The sequence below is a fragment of the Tympanuchus pallidicinctus genome, unplaced genomic scaffold (genome assembly GCF_026119805.1).
Source record: "Tympanuchus pallidicinctus isolate F22 unplaced genomic scaffold, pur_lepc_1.0 scaffold16, whole genome shotgun sequence".
NCBI lineage: Eukaryota > Metazoa > Chordata > Aves > Galliformes > Phasianidae > Tympanuchus > Tympanuchus pallidicinctus.
In genome coordinates, this window is record NW_026294679.1 from 19,191,831 (window position 1) to 19,205,850 (window position 14,020).

General features: G+C 40.6%; 1 long non-coding RNA gene across 1 annotated transcript in view; it reads right to left on the reverse strand.

Annotated features, from left to right (window-relative positions):
• Positions 1-12,432, reverse strand: part of LOC128077906 (uncharacterized) — a 38,655-nt gene extending 26,223 nt beyond the window's left edge. Inside the window, exon 1 of the long non-coding RNA XR_008205212.1 lies at positions 12,339-12,432. This is a non-coding gene — a long non-coding RNA (uncharacterized LOC128077906). The remainder of the gene's footprint in view (positions 1-12,338) is intronic.
• Positions 12,433-14,020: the final 1,588 nt, after the last annotated feature.

Genomic DNA, 14,020 nt, shown 5'->3' on the forward strand with positions numbered 1-14,020 from the left:
CATGGTGTCCCATATAGCTTTGCACAATCATTTAGATGGCACTCCTCTTGACCTCTCCAAAATGTAGATGAGGCAGCCAGAGTTCAGAGTAGAGGAAAAGGTTGGTCTCCTGAGCAAGCTGGAAACATCAAGATCACCTATGGGAAATGTTTTGAATGCCTGGATGATCAAGTTGCATAACAAGTTGGGGAGTGCCCTCCTGGAATTGGTTCCCTCCCACTGAGCCACCCAGAGATGTTTGGATTGAGGGTGGATCTATCAATTTTTGAGATGTTCACAAGGCCAGTCATTAAGCTGCATTTCTTCATTTGAAATGGCAACAGACATTGCCATTGGATGACACACAAAGGAACTTGTACACCAAAACTAATATGAAATAACTTTTTTATCCTTTTAGGAGAAGAACTTCATGGCATAGAATATCTTATAATTTCTTCTAGGCCATTGCAAAGAATGGTATGTATTAATACAGGCAAGGGTGCTGGCCTGGAAACCCAAACTGACTGAATGTGGTAGTTCCTATTCACTTGCTATACATTTACAGCTGTAGAGACAAGACAGACCTACAAAGAAGGTCACTTCCCCAAATAAAATCTTCAGAATACAATATAAAGCCATCAACTTCGATCTATTCAGACTTTGTCATATGAACAGGCAACTGGAGAACTGATATACAGCAATCTTTTGTCTCCTCCTGCAACTCAACTGCGACCTCAGGTCCAATCACTTAAGCATATTTGCTTACACCATGAAGACGTATCAACTCATCAAGTTATCCACATGGTACAGAAATACCACTGAGTCCATCAGCAAAACTTAAAGCAGAAAGTGTCAGACAAAATGGAAGATGCAACATGAACAATCCTATTAAAAAAAGACAAAACCTTCAAGTTCATTCTAATTAAGAAAAAGCTTTTGAATTCAATACTGACTTACCCTCATGTTGTATTCTGATAGCCAGGTGGAGTTATGATAGCTCTCACAATTTTTCTAGAGAGAACACTTGTACATTTCTCACTAAATTAGCACTTAAGTAACATGTAGAGCAGCCTGATCAATGCTTTAGAAGACTCAGAAGAGCAAGTACAAGATGAAAAAAATCTTACATGCAACAGGATACTTCAGAAATAATGTTCTGGAGACCTCCAAATGCAACTGATTTAATTAATAGAGAAAGTCTTGGATCAAATCAAGAATATCTGAAATTCCATTATTAGCTGGATCAAGATCAGCTGCCAGAGCACTAAGGCCTTCATTAACCTAAAATGCATCCTATTCATAAAGAAATTTCCAAGTTATATATATATATCTATAATCTCTTATATCCACTTACAGACAAATTATATAAAGATGGTCAAGAAAAAGGTCCATTTGTTATTATCTTCTTTAATTGAAGAAGAAATTACTTTCATTTGTGTCCTACTAGATTTTTGTAAGCATACTCTGATTTGCCAGGAGAAGCAAGAGCAAAGCAATCCTTATGCTTCTTACTGTGTCTTCACTCTCCTCATTCCCAACCCACACAACAGTAACAGAGCACAGGAGAGGATCACAGATCTCTAATATAAGAACACATCTCAGTGATGTTACTGCTATGTGTGTAGCATCTCTAGTTGCCAGTGCATTTACTTGTGCTGAAGTTTGAACTGATTTCAGGATGGAGAAAACTGAGAGACCCAAGAACATCTTCAGGTAAGATCATATTCTTGGCATAGAAAACACTGTTAGAGCTGGAGTACAGGCATGATTTAAGCAACAACAAGCAAGCTCCAAAGGGTTGACATCTATGGATTTAGCAGAGAAAAGACACAAGATTTTATATTTTATCTTTGGACAACACAACACACCTCATAGTTCTATGAATGTATAATACTTCTGTTTGGTCAGTTGCTAGAACATCACACTGCAGACAGAACCTCTCTCATAGATGTGGTCAAAAATTAAAAAAAATTTTTTTTCCTCATGCTCTGTCTACATGCTGTTTCTTTGTCTCACCTGACTAGCATAGTAGTCTGGCCACACACTCACCAGGACTAGAGAAAGCAAAAGCTTTTTGGCTTCCTTTCCAAGGGAACATGGAACCCAAAGAACTCAAGACAAACTACAAACTCTCTAGGTTCCTAACATCCCTCCTCCAAAAGCAGAAGGACTTGGCTAGAGATTTCAGAGCATTGTATCCTGTTCAGCTGTTCTGTGTTGCTCAATACCTCATTGTGTAATGTGCAAACAGGTGATTTCAATCAGTAACTGCAATTTCCAAGGGGGGGGGTATGTAAAACTTTCTGATTTACAGATTACTGCCAGCAGTGGTTCTATTCTGAGCTTGCATACAAATGAACTAAGATTTCCTATGTGCCAGGAATGCTGCAAGTTCACAGTGCTCAAGAATAAATAGTGCTTGTATACTGGTTTTGTACAGTATCAGTAAATGCTTTGAATCTTGCAAATGTCAAATTAATGGTAGCCCTCAAAAAAACCCTAAAAGCCACCAAAGAAGTTATCCTCAGCAATTTAGGTTTTGTTGAATTGAGATGTTTCACAAGGTAAGAAATGGAGAGGAAAAAATGGTGCTAAATGGCAGCAGTGTCATTTGAAACACAGTGCCCTGAGCTTATAGATCACCAGTTACAATAACACAAGGAAGAATAAAGTCTGAGGTCAAACCTCAGACTAAGAAAAAAAATTATCCCCTCACAGAAAATAATATGCCTACTCCTTTAACTATCATTTTCTTTTCAGTGCATTTCCTATCAATAAGCAGCATTTCTTTCTTGTTGCCTAAGCTTACAGAGATGGCTGGTCTCATATTAATGCTTAGTCTTTTTCCAAAGGCAAAGTCCCCTCAGAGGAACCACATCTAGCTTCTGCTAGATGAAAGCTTGATGGCTTATTTATGTCCAAGACTTCTTGCTGTTAAGTGCAGAGCCTCAGCCCAACTTAAAATCAAGTATCATTTTTATTCTTCCTTCCATAGAAGCTAAACAGTTGTTACATGTAGCCTATGCATTGCTGCATCCTGTGACACGTTGCTATGGTTTCATTAACTCAAAGCTGAAACCAATACACAAGCTTTTACCACAAACCACTACAGCTTTTTTTTTAAATGACAAAAAGCCTCTTCTTCTACCAGACCCCACAAGTTCTAGAGCAAATCAAACATCCCCCAACAGCATCTGTAGCCAAGCCACACAAACCAAGCAGTTTGCAGTGCAACAATCTTGTTCAGCATGGGCCCAAAGCAACTCCCAGGAAAGAGTGGGAATGAGGTTTTTCTGGCAGTGTACTTTCCTGAGCACACTCTTGAAACCTAACACTGCTACATATTTAGTACAGTCAGATTTCTAGGGAGTACCAGATGCTCTTAAACTGAGCTTTTCAATGTTTTCCCCTGAATCCCACCTTCCCAAGAACTTCTCTTGCTACCGCCATGTCTACACTAACCTCATTAGAATTACATCAGGATAATAATTCAACAGAATAACTATAAACCCAACCCAGTGTTTCTGAAACCTGAAGTTCAGATAGTAGAAATAACAGTTACGGAATGAGATTACCTGTTACTTGGATTCAGAGATGCTGGAGATATACAAAGGAGCATGAATCACACTGCGCTATTTCTGTGGGCACAGGCTATGCAGGAGCAAATAAAGCAAAGCTCCTTCTGAATTTTGCCTGAAGAAGAGGCTCAGTGTCAAAGCTAGTCTAAATAAATAGAGCCACACATACAAACACTTGCTTCGTCAAATTAAGAGATTTTTAACATCACCACTTGCTCTTCTTTCCTCACCATTCCTCTCCCCCTCAAACTAGAACATTTTATTTCATAAGACAGCCTGGTATCTGTTATACCAGACAGAAGGCCTCTTCCAGGCATGCACCAAAGTTACTGAGATAAGAATCTGCTCCAGCCTCTCTTGCAGCAAAAGAACCACTAGAATATATTTAGCTTTTGCCTTGAGCACTGACACTTGGTATTTCTTAACTTGAACAAAGCTATCTAGACTGACTGCCTGTTTCCAGAAGAGCAGCAGTTGCTGTCTATGTTCTGGTAAGATCTGTGATGAGAGTCTGACTTAAAAACACAGGCCTTCAGTTCTGGTTACAGGACAAGCATGTCTGTACCCCAAGAAAGCTTTCTAGATTATCTGTCCTCACCTCCCCTCACTGTCAGGATATGAAAAAATGAGAAGTACTTAAGCCATAGTTTCACAGAAATTGTCCTAGAACAGCACAGTCAGGTGCTTTCACAACAGCCAGAACTGCCCAGCACTGCAGTCCAGCTCTGCCTTTGCCTCAGAGTCCCAGACCTCATGTCTACATCAGCAGAAAACGCACCAAGAAGTCTATTCGGTCTCTCACCAGATCCGAGATTAACAACAGCCCTGTATGAGGACAAAGTAGGCCAGAACTGGCAAGGTGGAAGGAAGGAGAACTTTAGCCAATTAATCTCAGTCAGAGGAGCACAGCTTTCACAGTTCTTAAATCTTACTAGCATCTGATTATTATTTTTTATTTTTTTCAAGCTGCAATACTAGATGTGCTATGGAAAGTGTGATTGGACCAACACAACAAAGCTTCTTGATCAAAAGGATTTCCACTATTCACATTAAATAGAATCCTTTATGAGAGGATGGCATTCAGCTCCACACCTGTTCTGAAGAGGTCTATTGCTGACAACAGCAGTACATACAGCGAGAACTGAATTAACTCTGGAAGGTGAGGTAGTAGACTGTCTGCTGGGACTTCTAGCTGGCAGAGCAATAGGACAGAAGGCATGCAGCTTATCCACCCAACAAATCAGAGCTAGTGAGCTGCCCATCCCATTCTTTCAACAGTGTTATTAGCCATGCTGTCTAGTGCTTTCTAGGCTAAGCATCTGCTGGAGCTTATTTTGGCTCAGCTTCAGGTCTCAGCCTTGTTCTTTGGAAAGTATTTTGCCAAATGAAACAGCAACCTTTTGGCTCCAGAGCTTGTGAGCAGATATTTAAAATATTGTTTTTGTCAAGGACAACTTCTTTTGATGGGCTGCAAAAGAGCCAAATTCAACTCAAGACCTTATTACAATCCCTGGAAACCTCAGTTTGATTTTGATTAAAGGACAGTGGAAAACAAATATTTCACCCTAAATGGAATTGTCTTGAGCCTCTTCAAAAGTTCTACCCCAACCCTAGACAATCATCTCCTGCGGTAACAGCATCTGGACGTACTGCCCAAAACAATTAAGTGCCATGTTCTGTTTGCATAGCATGAGTCTTGTTCTGTGCGTTTGTTTTGTCAGCTGAAGGCAAATTACAACAATTAAGGATGCACTCAAATCAGTGGTGTTATAAACCTGTGAACAGAATTATGTTTTCAAAAACTTTTACGCAGGAAATACAGTTGCCGTTCCCATGCTGAACAAAGATGATAAAGACTGAAAAACAACACCTTAAGTAAACCCTGTTGAAAACTGGACTGCACTATGAGTCACTGCAGGCGGTCATATTTGCTCTGAGTTACCTCAGATGCAACAGTTCTCAGTGGAAGGGATATTTTTCAACACTGGCACAAAATATAACAGGCAGTTTCTATGAGCAAGCAGACTGAAAAAGGCACATCAAAACTTGTGTTTTGAAGGAAAAGGCAAAGAGTCAACAAGGACTTCTGCAGTGCTCTGGCTAGCATGTAGTCTCACCCAATTTGAAGAGTTCTGTCCTAGGATTCACAGGCACCCAAGGCTAACAGGTGCGTCAGGGGAAAGCTATAGCACCTTATAGAGACAGAAATACGTAAGTTGTTGGTAAGTGAGAACTAACATACCTGCAAAAAAGTACAGAAATGAGAGTGCTCCATGCAGCACCTTTTCACCCACAGACCCAGACTCACTGTGGGTAGTGGTGGGACTGATCACTTGACTACCATCTGCCCAAATCTGCTTTTTGGGACACATCCATCCACCCTCCCCTAAATCTAATAAGCCAGATCTACACTACAACTATTCAGAATGAACACTCTGTCTATTGACATTATCACATGCTATTCCCTTGAAAATAGAAATTTTCAAGGGAGTAGCACACTAATCAGAACCTGGGATTCTCTGCTGTTTATTGGTTCCCAGGTGCTTGCCCTTTCGTGCAGTTACATGCCAGCACTACAAACACTGCCGTCCAGCAGTAGTTATGCTGTCTGACTAAGTTAGCTTGGGCATAGTAAATGACAAAGCTGCCTGAGCACAGAAATTAAGTGGCCCCAGTGAGAATTATGCATTAGTCCAGAGAAGCTGCTGTACTAACATGGCCTCAGGGCTTCTTGCACTTCTACGTATTAGCCACTGTAGTGGTCTTACCATGTGTGTATGTTTACATGTTAATTGTCATTTTCCTCTTGACAGCAGTGTTTGATTGCCATCAGCTTTCAACACTCAAACATCCTAACTATAACTCTCAAAAATGTGCAAGGGATTTTAAAATTCAAAAGGAGAATTGAGTGAATGCATATTGACTGTATTACAGAGAAGAGTATTACACTGTATCAAATATTAATAATTAAAAGCATTTTAAAACTCAAAGCTAATACCATCACTTACCTCAGGACTCCAGCAGCATTTAAAAAAAGAAAGCAACAAACAAACTCAAAACCCAAAAACAGAAAAACAGCAAATAAGGCAAGCCTCACAACAAAGCCACATGTTTGACATCACAGTTCTGGTGGCAATACTGTAGAAACAAAGAGTTTAGGCTTGAGAACACCCAAGGCCAAAGCTGCTCACACTTCAGCAGTTTTCATTCCCAGAGCTTGCTACAAACTGCATTTAGGAATCCCCTCCTGAAAGCCCAAAGGCACAAATGCACCCAACCAAACCACTGATTATTCCCAATTCATATCTGGACTGTAAATCCTTTGGAGCTGTATGTCCTTTGGTGGGCTATTGAATGATTAAGCTTCCACAACACAATTCTGTTTGCACAAGTTTCTTGCAAACTTCCTCTAGACTCATAAACACTGTTCTGTTTCTATTTAAAGATGTTTTCTGCATTAGAAGTATAATCCTTTGATAACTCTAGGAATATTTGGAAGAGATTAGAAAAAAAGATTAAAATAGTCAAGAAAGCAGTTGGGCATCCCTGAAGTTGATTGTTTAGATGAAAAAAATGTGGAACAAATAAAAGGCCAGAGTGACCGTGGTAATAACTCCCAATGTTGATTCAAATAAATTAAAAGCAGTCCAGGAAGCTTAAAAATCTAAATGTGTTTTCAATTGATCTTTGTTCTTTACTGTGTTTAATGGTCAGCTGTTTGAGAAACCCTCTGGGGGTTGATTTCAAACTGAGAAATGGCAATGTACTGGAGAGAGAGATGCTTTTCTTTTCAAGAGAATGAATTTAAATCTGCTGAAAGGCTGCAGACTGCCAGTCTCCAAAACGCTTTACAGAAGAAATGTGCAGAAGTTTTTTCTCCAATCCCTCAATTTATCTGCAGTACTCATACATCTCCCAGGACTGAATATTTAAGCATCTAACAAACTAACAATTATTTCCATAATTCTCCTGCAAAGGAAGGTGCTACTAGCATCCATATCTTTTGCTCCTGCAAGACTATATTCCCGTGACCAGTACTTCATTCGGTCCTCTGAGCTTCCAGGAACTAGAGGTGTGATGACCGAGGCAAAAATCTGACTTAGTTTCACTGGGCATTACTATTATATATCCAATATCCACTGTGATGTTTCTTAGTCCAATGTTCTAGACTTTCATTTTGCTTCAAAGATGCTGTGCTATCCCCCAAACTTCTCTGTAGCTCCTGTTCTTCCATTTCTAAACACTTATTCAGCTGTTGAAAATATATATTTTTAAAGTAGATAACTTTTTTGTGCTATACGGAAAACATATTTGAAACTGCAGGAACAGGCATGCTAAGAACAACACAGAGCCCATGAATGAACTGGAACATGGTGATCAGAGTACAGAAGCAAGAACAGAAAGGCAAGCTGTCAGCACAACTCCCCACACATTCCCAAATACTCAGAATACAGCTGCCCTGCTGCTGGTCAGCACTGTCACACCTTCACCTCCCAGTCCTTTGCTTTGTGCTGCATCCCTGTTTTCACAGGTTAGAGGTGCACTCTGATGGTTTGTATTAAGCAGGTCAATTGAATGCTTACATTGGACATCAACACTCAGCAAACTCTTCTTGCAATCAATAAGGAAAAAAACTCTGCAGAAGACAATTAAGGGCATCTACATTGCACTGCATAGTGGTGCCAGAATTGCCTTCTGCAGGCATTTACTTTAGCACCAACCACAGAGCAAGCATCCAGAGTCCAGGCTCCAGGCACAGATCCAAGACAGAAGATAAAGTACAGAAATATTCCAACTCCATTTTCCTTAGCCTAACATTATTAGAAAAGCATCGCCCAATGACTTTTCAGCTACCTAATTTTTAAAGTGTCAAGTGAGATATAAGAAAAACAAATTCAAAGTAGTATTTATCAAGGCTGCAAAACTCATACCTTTGACAGATATCTTGAGGAACTTCTCACAAGAAAGTCAAAACAAAGGCTTTTTCCAGGTAAGCATCTCCTACCATTCAAAAATATTTCGTTTCAGAAAAGAAGGGATTTATTTCTCATATTTGCTAAAAAGGGTCAACCAACAGTAAGAAACCAAGTGCAGAAATGCAAAAGATAGTGATTTTTTTCTGTCTTTAAGATAACATGTACTTAATAACCCTGACCTGTCTGTTGAAAGGCTCTGCATAATATTACAAGACATATACAGCTGAAAAGTATGACACTGGCACCTATGTTTTAAAATAAGGCAATTTATTCATATTTGGCATAGGAAATTGCTAACATTGGGAGAGGAATTTTACAGTATTTTCAGAGAGACAGATGATTGTAGACTTGAGAGGGTGCAGAATGAAAGACAAATTTCTAGACAGTGCTGGCTGAGAGATGACTGGGCCTGGTGAAGGATGTGTCACAAATTCTGGCTCTGGCAGAAGGCAGCCTTGCTGGCAACTATGGAAACAAATGACCGGGATGGTATTTCAGTGATGGATCAGCTCTCATTATTTGTTCCAGTGCAAAAAAAGATATGCAAAGGGTTGTCATCCAGAATAGTACGTGGCAAATTCCCAGTGTTTGAGAGAATTAGGACAGAAAATCCCCAGAACATCTAAAATCCACTCTGGAAATGTTGAACTTCTCAGGTCAAATTACACTGGGCATAAGAAATCACTTGGGAAGTCGCATCTGTAAACAAAGTTCAGCTTTCCATAATGGGACTGAAATTCTTACCAGAACAGCCTAAGTACTGTTTGTGTAGTCCCCTATCTGACACAGTAACTAATGCTGAACAGAGCAGTAGAGGCTTGCAATTCTGCTGGAGCGCTGGGCAGCTTAGAACTGTGCAGATCAGTCAGACCAGTCTCCAGCAGATCACTCAGCCGACAATGATCAAGGCAGACCGATTTGGCAAACATATAGAAGGTGAATCTATATGTCAGTGCTTGGGGTATTTCAAATCTAGAGACAGACTGACTAAGACAGCATTTAGCAAAAAGCACCCCTTGCAAATACTATAGCACAGTCCTAGCTTTTCTGATATAAACTGATAAAACGCAATCATATTTTGCTGCTATGTCTCAGGTCTCAGCAGCATGAACTCACCTCAGCTAAAGAATTATTTATGCTTATTATGAGAAAACACTACAGATAGCTACGTTCTCCCTCCTAAGTAGTCTAAAATTCAGTCTGTAGGTCAGGAAATGCACTCTCCAGATTCCTCTCAAAGCTGTTTCCTTAAAGAGCAAAGACTTTCCTGTCTTCCCTTACCAGATTGTCTGTGGATGTCCTATACACAAACCTAGCCAATCAAACAGCAGTCAGATCTGACACCTGTGGAAAACTGAAATACAAATGTTAAATGACTTCCCAAAGTCAGTGGCAGAGATAGAGTGAAATAACATTATCTAATTGCTATGAAACACTACATTGGAAAAGCAAAGATACTACCCAAAGCATGTCTCTGCTACTTGCTCAGTTATACAAATGACTTGTCCAACATAACCCAAGATGCTAGCAACAAAAGCATAGTGGGCACTCAGGTCTTCCAAGCCCCAGTACAGAAACCATCCCTTAAGTTTTGTTACTCAAGTTCCTCTTCAGCTCCCATTACTGCAAACAAATGAAAATCTTTACTTTCTCCCTCACTGTCCTTATATTCATCACAATGTAGCTGCTAGAAAAAAAATGGAACGCAGAGCTGTGAACAGTCAACGCTATCTGACTCTAATGGCATCAAAAATGACATCAGCATTCACAAATAAACACCCTGGAGTCCACAAAATAGCAACATTTTTGCCATTCTCTCTCTAGGCAGCTTCCCTACACTACTTAGATGAAATATGTACTTCCCGATCTAGTCACTTCCCTTCTGCATGCAGGTCCCATCTCAAGACACAGCAAAAGCAAATGTTTGTGCCGGCAGACTCAGCTAACAGCTCCAGTCCTAAAGGTCTGCTAGGGTTGGATGTAATTCTGGTCTAGGCTCCAGTGGATGGGAAGTGCTGATGTTGACCCAAGAAACACTGAGGAAAGGACACACTCATCCACGAGAAGCAAAGCTGGAAGATTATTTTGTAAAAACAAAGGGCTGGGACAAATGGCACATTAGCTGTTACACATGTTGCAGCTTTTTAATATTCGAAATCTGCCTACACAACGTCTTCCGCTTTTATCTGCAATCAGTGACATTAAGCTTCATTTTATTCAGATGCCAGTGGGTTTGCAAGGACACAGCACCGCCACATTACAAGTGCTCCCACATCGAGCGCAGCAACAGCCAGGTACGGCCAGAAAAAAAAAAAATAATAATGAAAGAAAAGCCAGGAGGCATAGCTAAGCCGCCCTTGCTTTGCACGGCCGAACGGCACTCCGCACAGCCCACCGCCTGCACTCAGGGCCGCCTCCATCCCGGCTCGCACCGACCGCCGGGAGCCGCAGCCGCGCCCCGCAGCGCCCAGCCCTGCGCGGGGCCGCGCCGCCACCTGGTGGGGACGTGCGGGGCTGCCTCTGCAAGCACGGCGGGGGGCGAGGGAACGGAGAAACGCCGCCCAGGGGGAGTTTGAGTTTTAGTACGAGATGCAGCACAGTCATTCAAGACAGACTGTACCTGATGAAGTTCGAGAGCTCTTCTCTAAGCCTTTCGAAGAATACATTTGATTGTGTAAAGTTACAAAGTAGAGATACAGTTAACAGTATGAAAGCATTACATACAGTTCTAAAAGATAAAAAACGAGGCAGAATCCCCCAAAACCTTTAAAACCTCACATCAGATCTACTGGGCAAGCGATTGTCTTGAGACAAAAAAAAAAGCTCATGGTTTACATTTTCCATTTAACAACTTTTCCCTCATTGAATCATGCAATCATGGAGGTGGGAAAGCGCAATAAGATTATTCAGTCCAACCATCAACCCATGCGACCATTTCAGATCATGCCACTCAGTACCACATCCACCTTTTTCTTCAATACCCCCAGGGGCAATGGTTTCACCAATTCAGCAGTCTGCTCCAGCGCATTACCACTCTTTTTGTGAATAGGTTTTTCTAATAGCCAACTTGAATCTCCCCCAGTGCAACTTGAGGACATTCCCTCTCTTCCACAATTTAAGAATTTCCACATCAGTCTGAGCCAATTATATTGTACAGTTGGGAGTTTTCCTACAGTGTTTTTTACCTGTATCTGGCCTTTGTTCAGTAGATATCTCTGTCATACTATAATGTGATGGAAAGTACAGCAGTAATAGCAGATGGGAACAATTCCACCTGCAGCAAATGAGAACAAGCCCAAATGCTACAGGCATGGATGCAAAAACAAAGGAAGAAAAACTGCTTACCTTTGGAAAGTCTCCATTAGATAGAGATCTCTAGAGATATACCTTCACCTCCTCTGCCAACCCTTAGATAAGGTCTGTAAGGGGTGGATCATAGTTCCACCCCTTCCCATCACTCAGATGCACTGCATGCACCTGAGCTCCCCTAGGCTGGTCCTGCCTTCCACCAGGTGCTCAATCACCACTTCAGGCCACGACTCAGCATTTCTACTACACTCTATTTTCTCATCTTCAGTGATTTCAAAGTCCTGGCACTGAAGTCTCTGTGTACATTTCTCTATATTAAGTTTTTACTATAAGTTTTTCTGCGAAGTTACTTGTTTTCAAGCTTGGATTTCTGTATTTCTACATAGCAGCTAACAAGCACAGAATAGTCACCGCCATGCAGTTCTCTGAACACCTGATGAAAACTTTCATTACAAGTAACTTTAGAGAAAGTAAGTATATGCAACTAGCACCATACCTTGTCATTTTTCTGTAGTACTGTGATTTCCATACTAGCATCAACCTCAGTAGTTCCTCACATCAGTACAGGCTCTCTGATAATTAAAGTAGCCCCATAAAACATTACAGAAAAGCAAAATAAGGTTTGAATTCCTTTTGCTAATATGAAGGCAAAAAACACACTAGAAATTAGGCTGCCAACAGTAGCCTTTAATCTACTGGCAATCACAAATACACAGGAAGCAGAGGAGTATCTAAGACACTCCCCTAAGGCTGAATAAGAAACTACTAATTTTTTTACTTAAAATCAAGCAAACTAACTAGATTAAAAACAAACAAGAAATAACAGAAGACACTATCCGTAACTACTTCACACTAGAGCCCCTGGAGAAAAGGTAGACCACACAAATCCTTGTAGAAATTAGACAGACCAATATATTGGGAAAGGCAATACAACAGAAATGCAATGATGGAAGGACCAGCACAACGTAAAGGCACTATAAAGGAAGGGAAGACAATTACTCACCTGTAACAGAGGATTCCAGGTTCAGATTCCAGGTTCATAGGAGAAAGCTTCACCAAGAAGAGATCTCCAGAAAGAGATCCTTCCCCCTGGCAATCACCCTTAAATGGGGGGGGTCTAAGAGAGGTGCAGCCAGGCTCCACCCCTTCTGGTCACACAACTGAATTGCCTTCACCTGTGCTCCCAGGGCTGACCCAGTCCTTTCCCCAGGTGCTCAATCAGTGGTTCAGGCCATGACCCAACAGTTACCATACAGTCCTGAAAAACACAGATAACCAACAGACAACTAAAGTGCTGGCAACATGACCATGAGAAATGGCAAAGGAGGGGTTCAATGAACACAGTGAAAGCTGGAGACACAGACCTGATGTTCCAAGCAGGAAAAGAGACTTCCATCCTTTGATCCCAAGAGATTCAGAAAATCAGTCTTGCTATTCTCTTTTTCCTAATTAAGATTGACTACATGAAACGCACATCAAATTCAGTGACTGACTTTTCCCTTGGTAAAAATAAATGAAAGGCTGTCCTAATTTCTTAGGCTCAACAGAAAAATATTCTTTCAATAATGGAAGAAAAAAAAATCAGTTCTAATTCCATGAAAGAAATCAGATAAAATTATATCCTGAAATGAGAAATCAAATAAATTCTAAATATTTTATTTAACCTGTAATGCAATGCAAGATTTTTAATGCAATGGAAGTTTTTTTTTGCCTTTCAACAAGAAATGATGTTTTTTTCCAGTAACACAACCAAGATGAGATGATAGCTACTGATATAGAAATATATATCACTGTGAAAATGCAGCTGACATAACAGCACATGCAAAAATAATGATTCAGTCACATGTAAGAACTGTAAAGAGAAATCATACAGAAGCAGGGCTAGAAGGTCAATTACATTGATTGTCAAAATCAGATATGGGGAAGCCAAGCAAGAGAAAGTGGAAAATCAGAAGGTATCACATTGATCCACATTCAAGTGACATTGCATCCTTTGTTTCTTCTGCAGGCAGGCAGATCTCACTGTGATGGGGTGATACACAAACATCTTATGGCTGTGCAGAGATGAACACCAAGTTTTCAGCAACGGGCACTTTCAGTATGTGCCACCGATAACCATTCTCCCCTAACAGTAAACTAATCGTTTGTGAAAGAATATTAATTATGAAGATCACTACT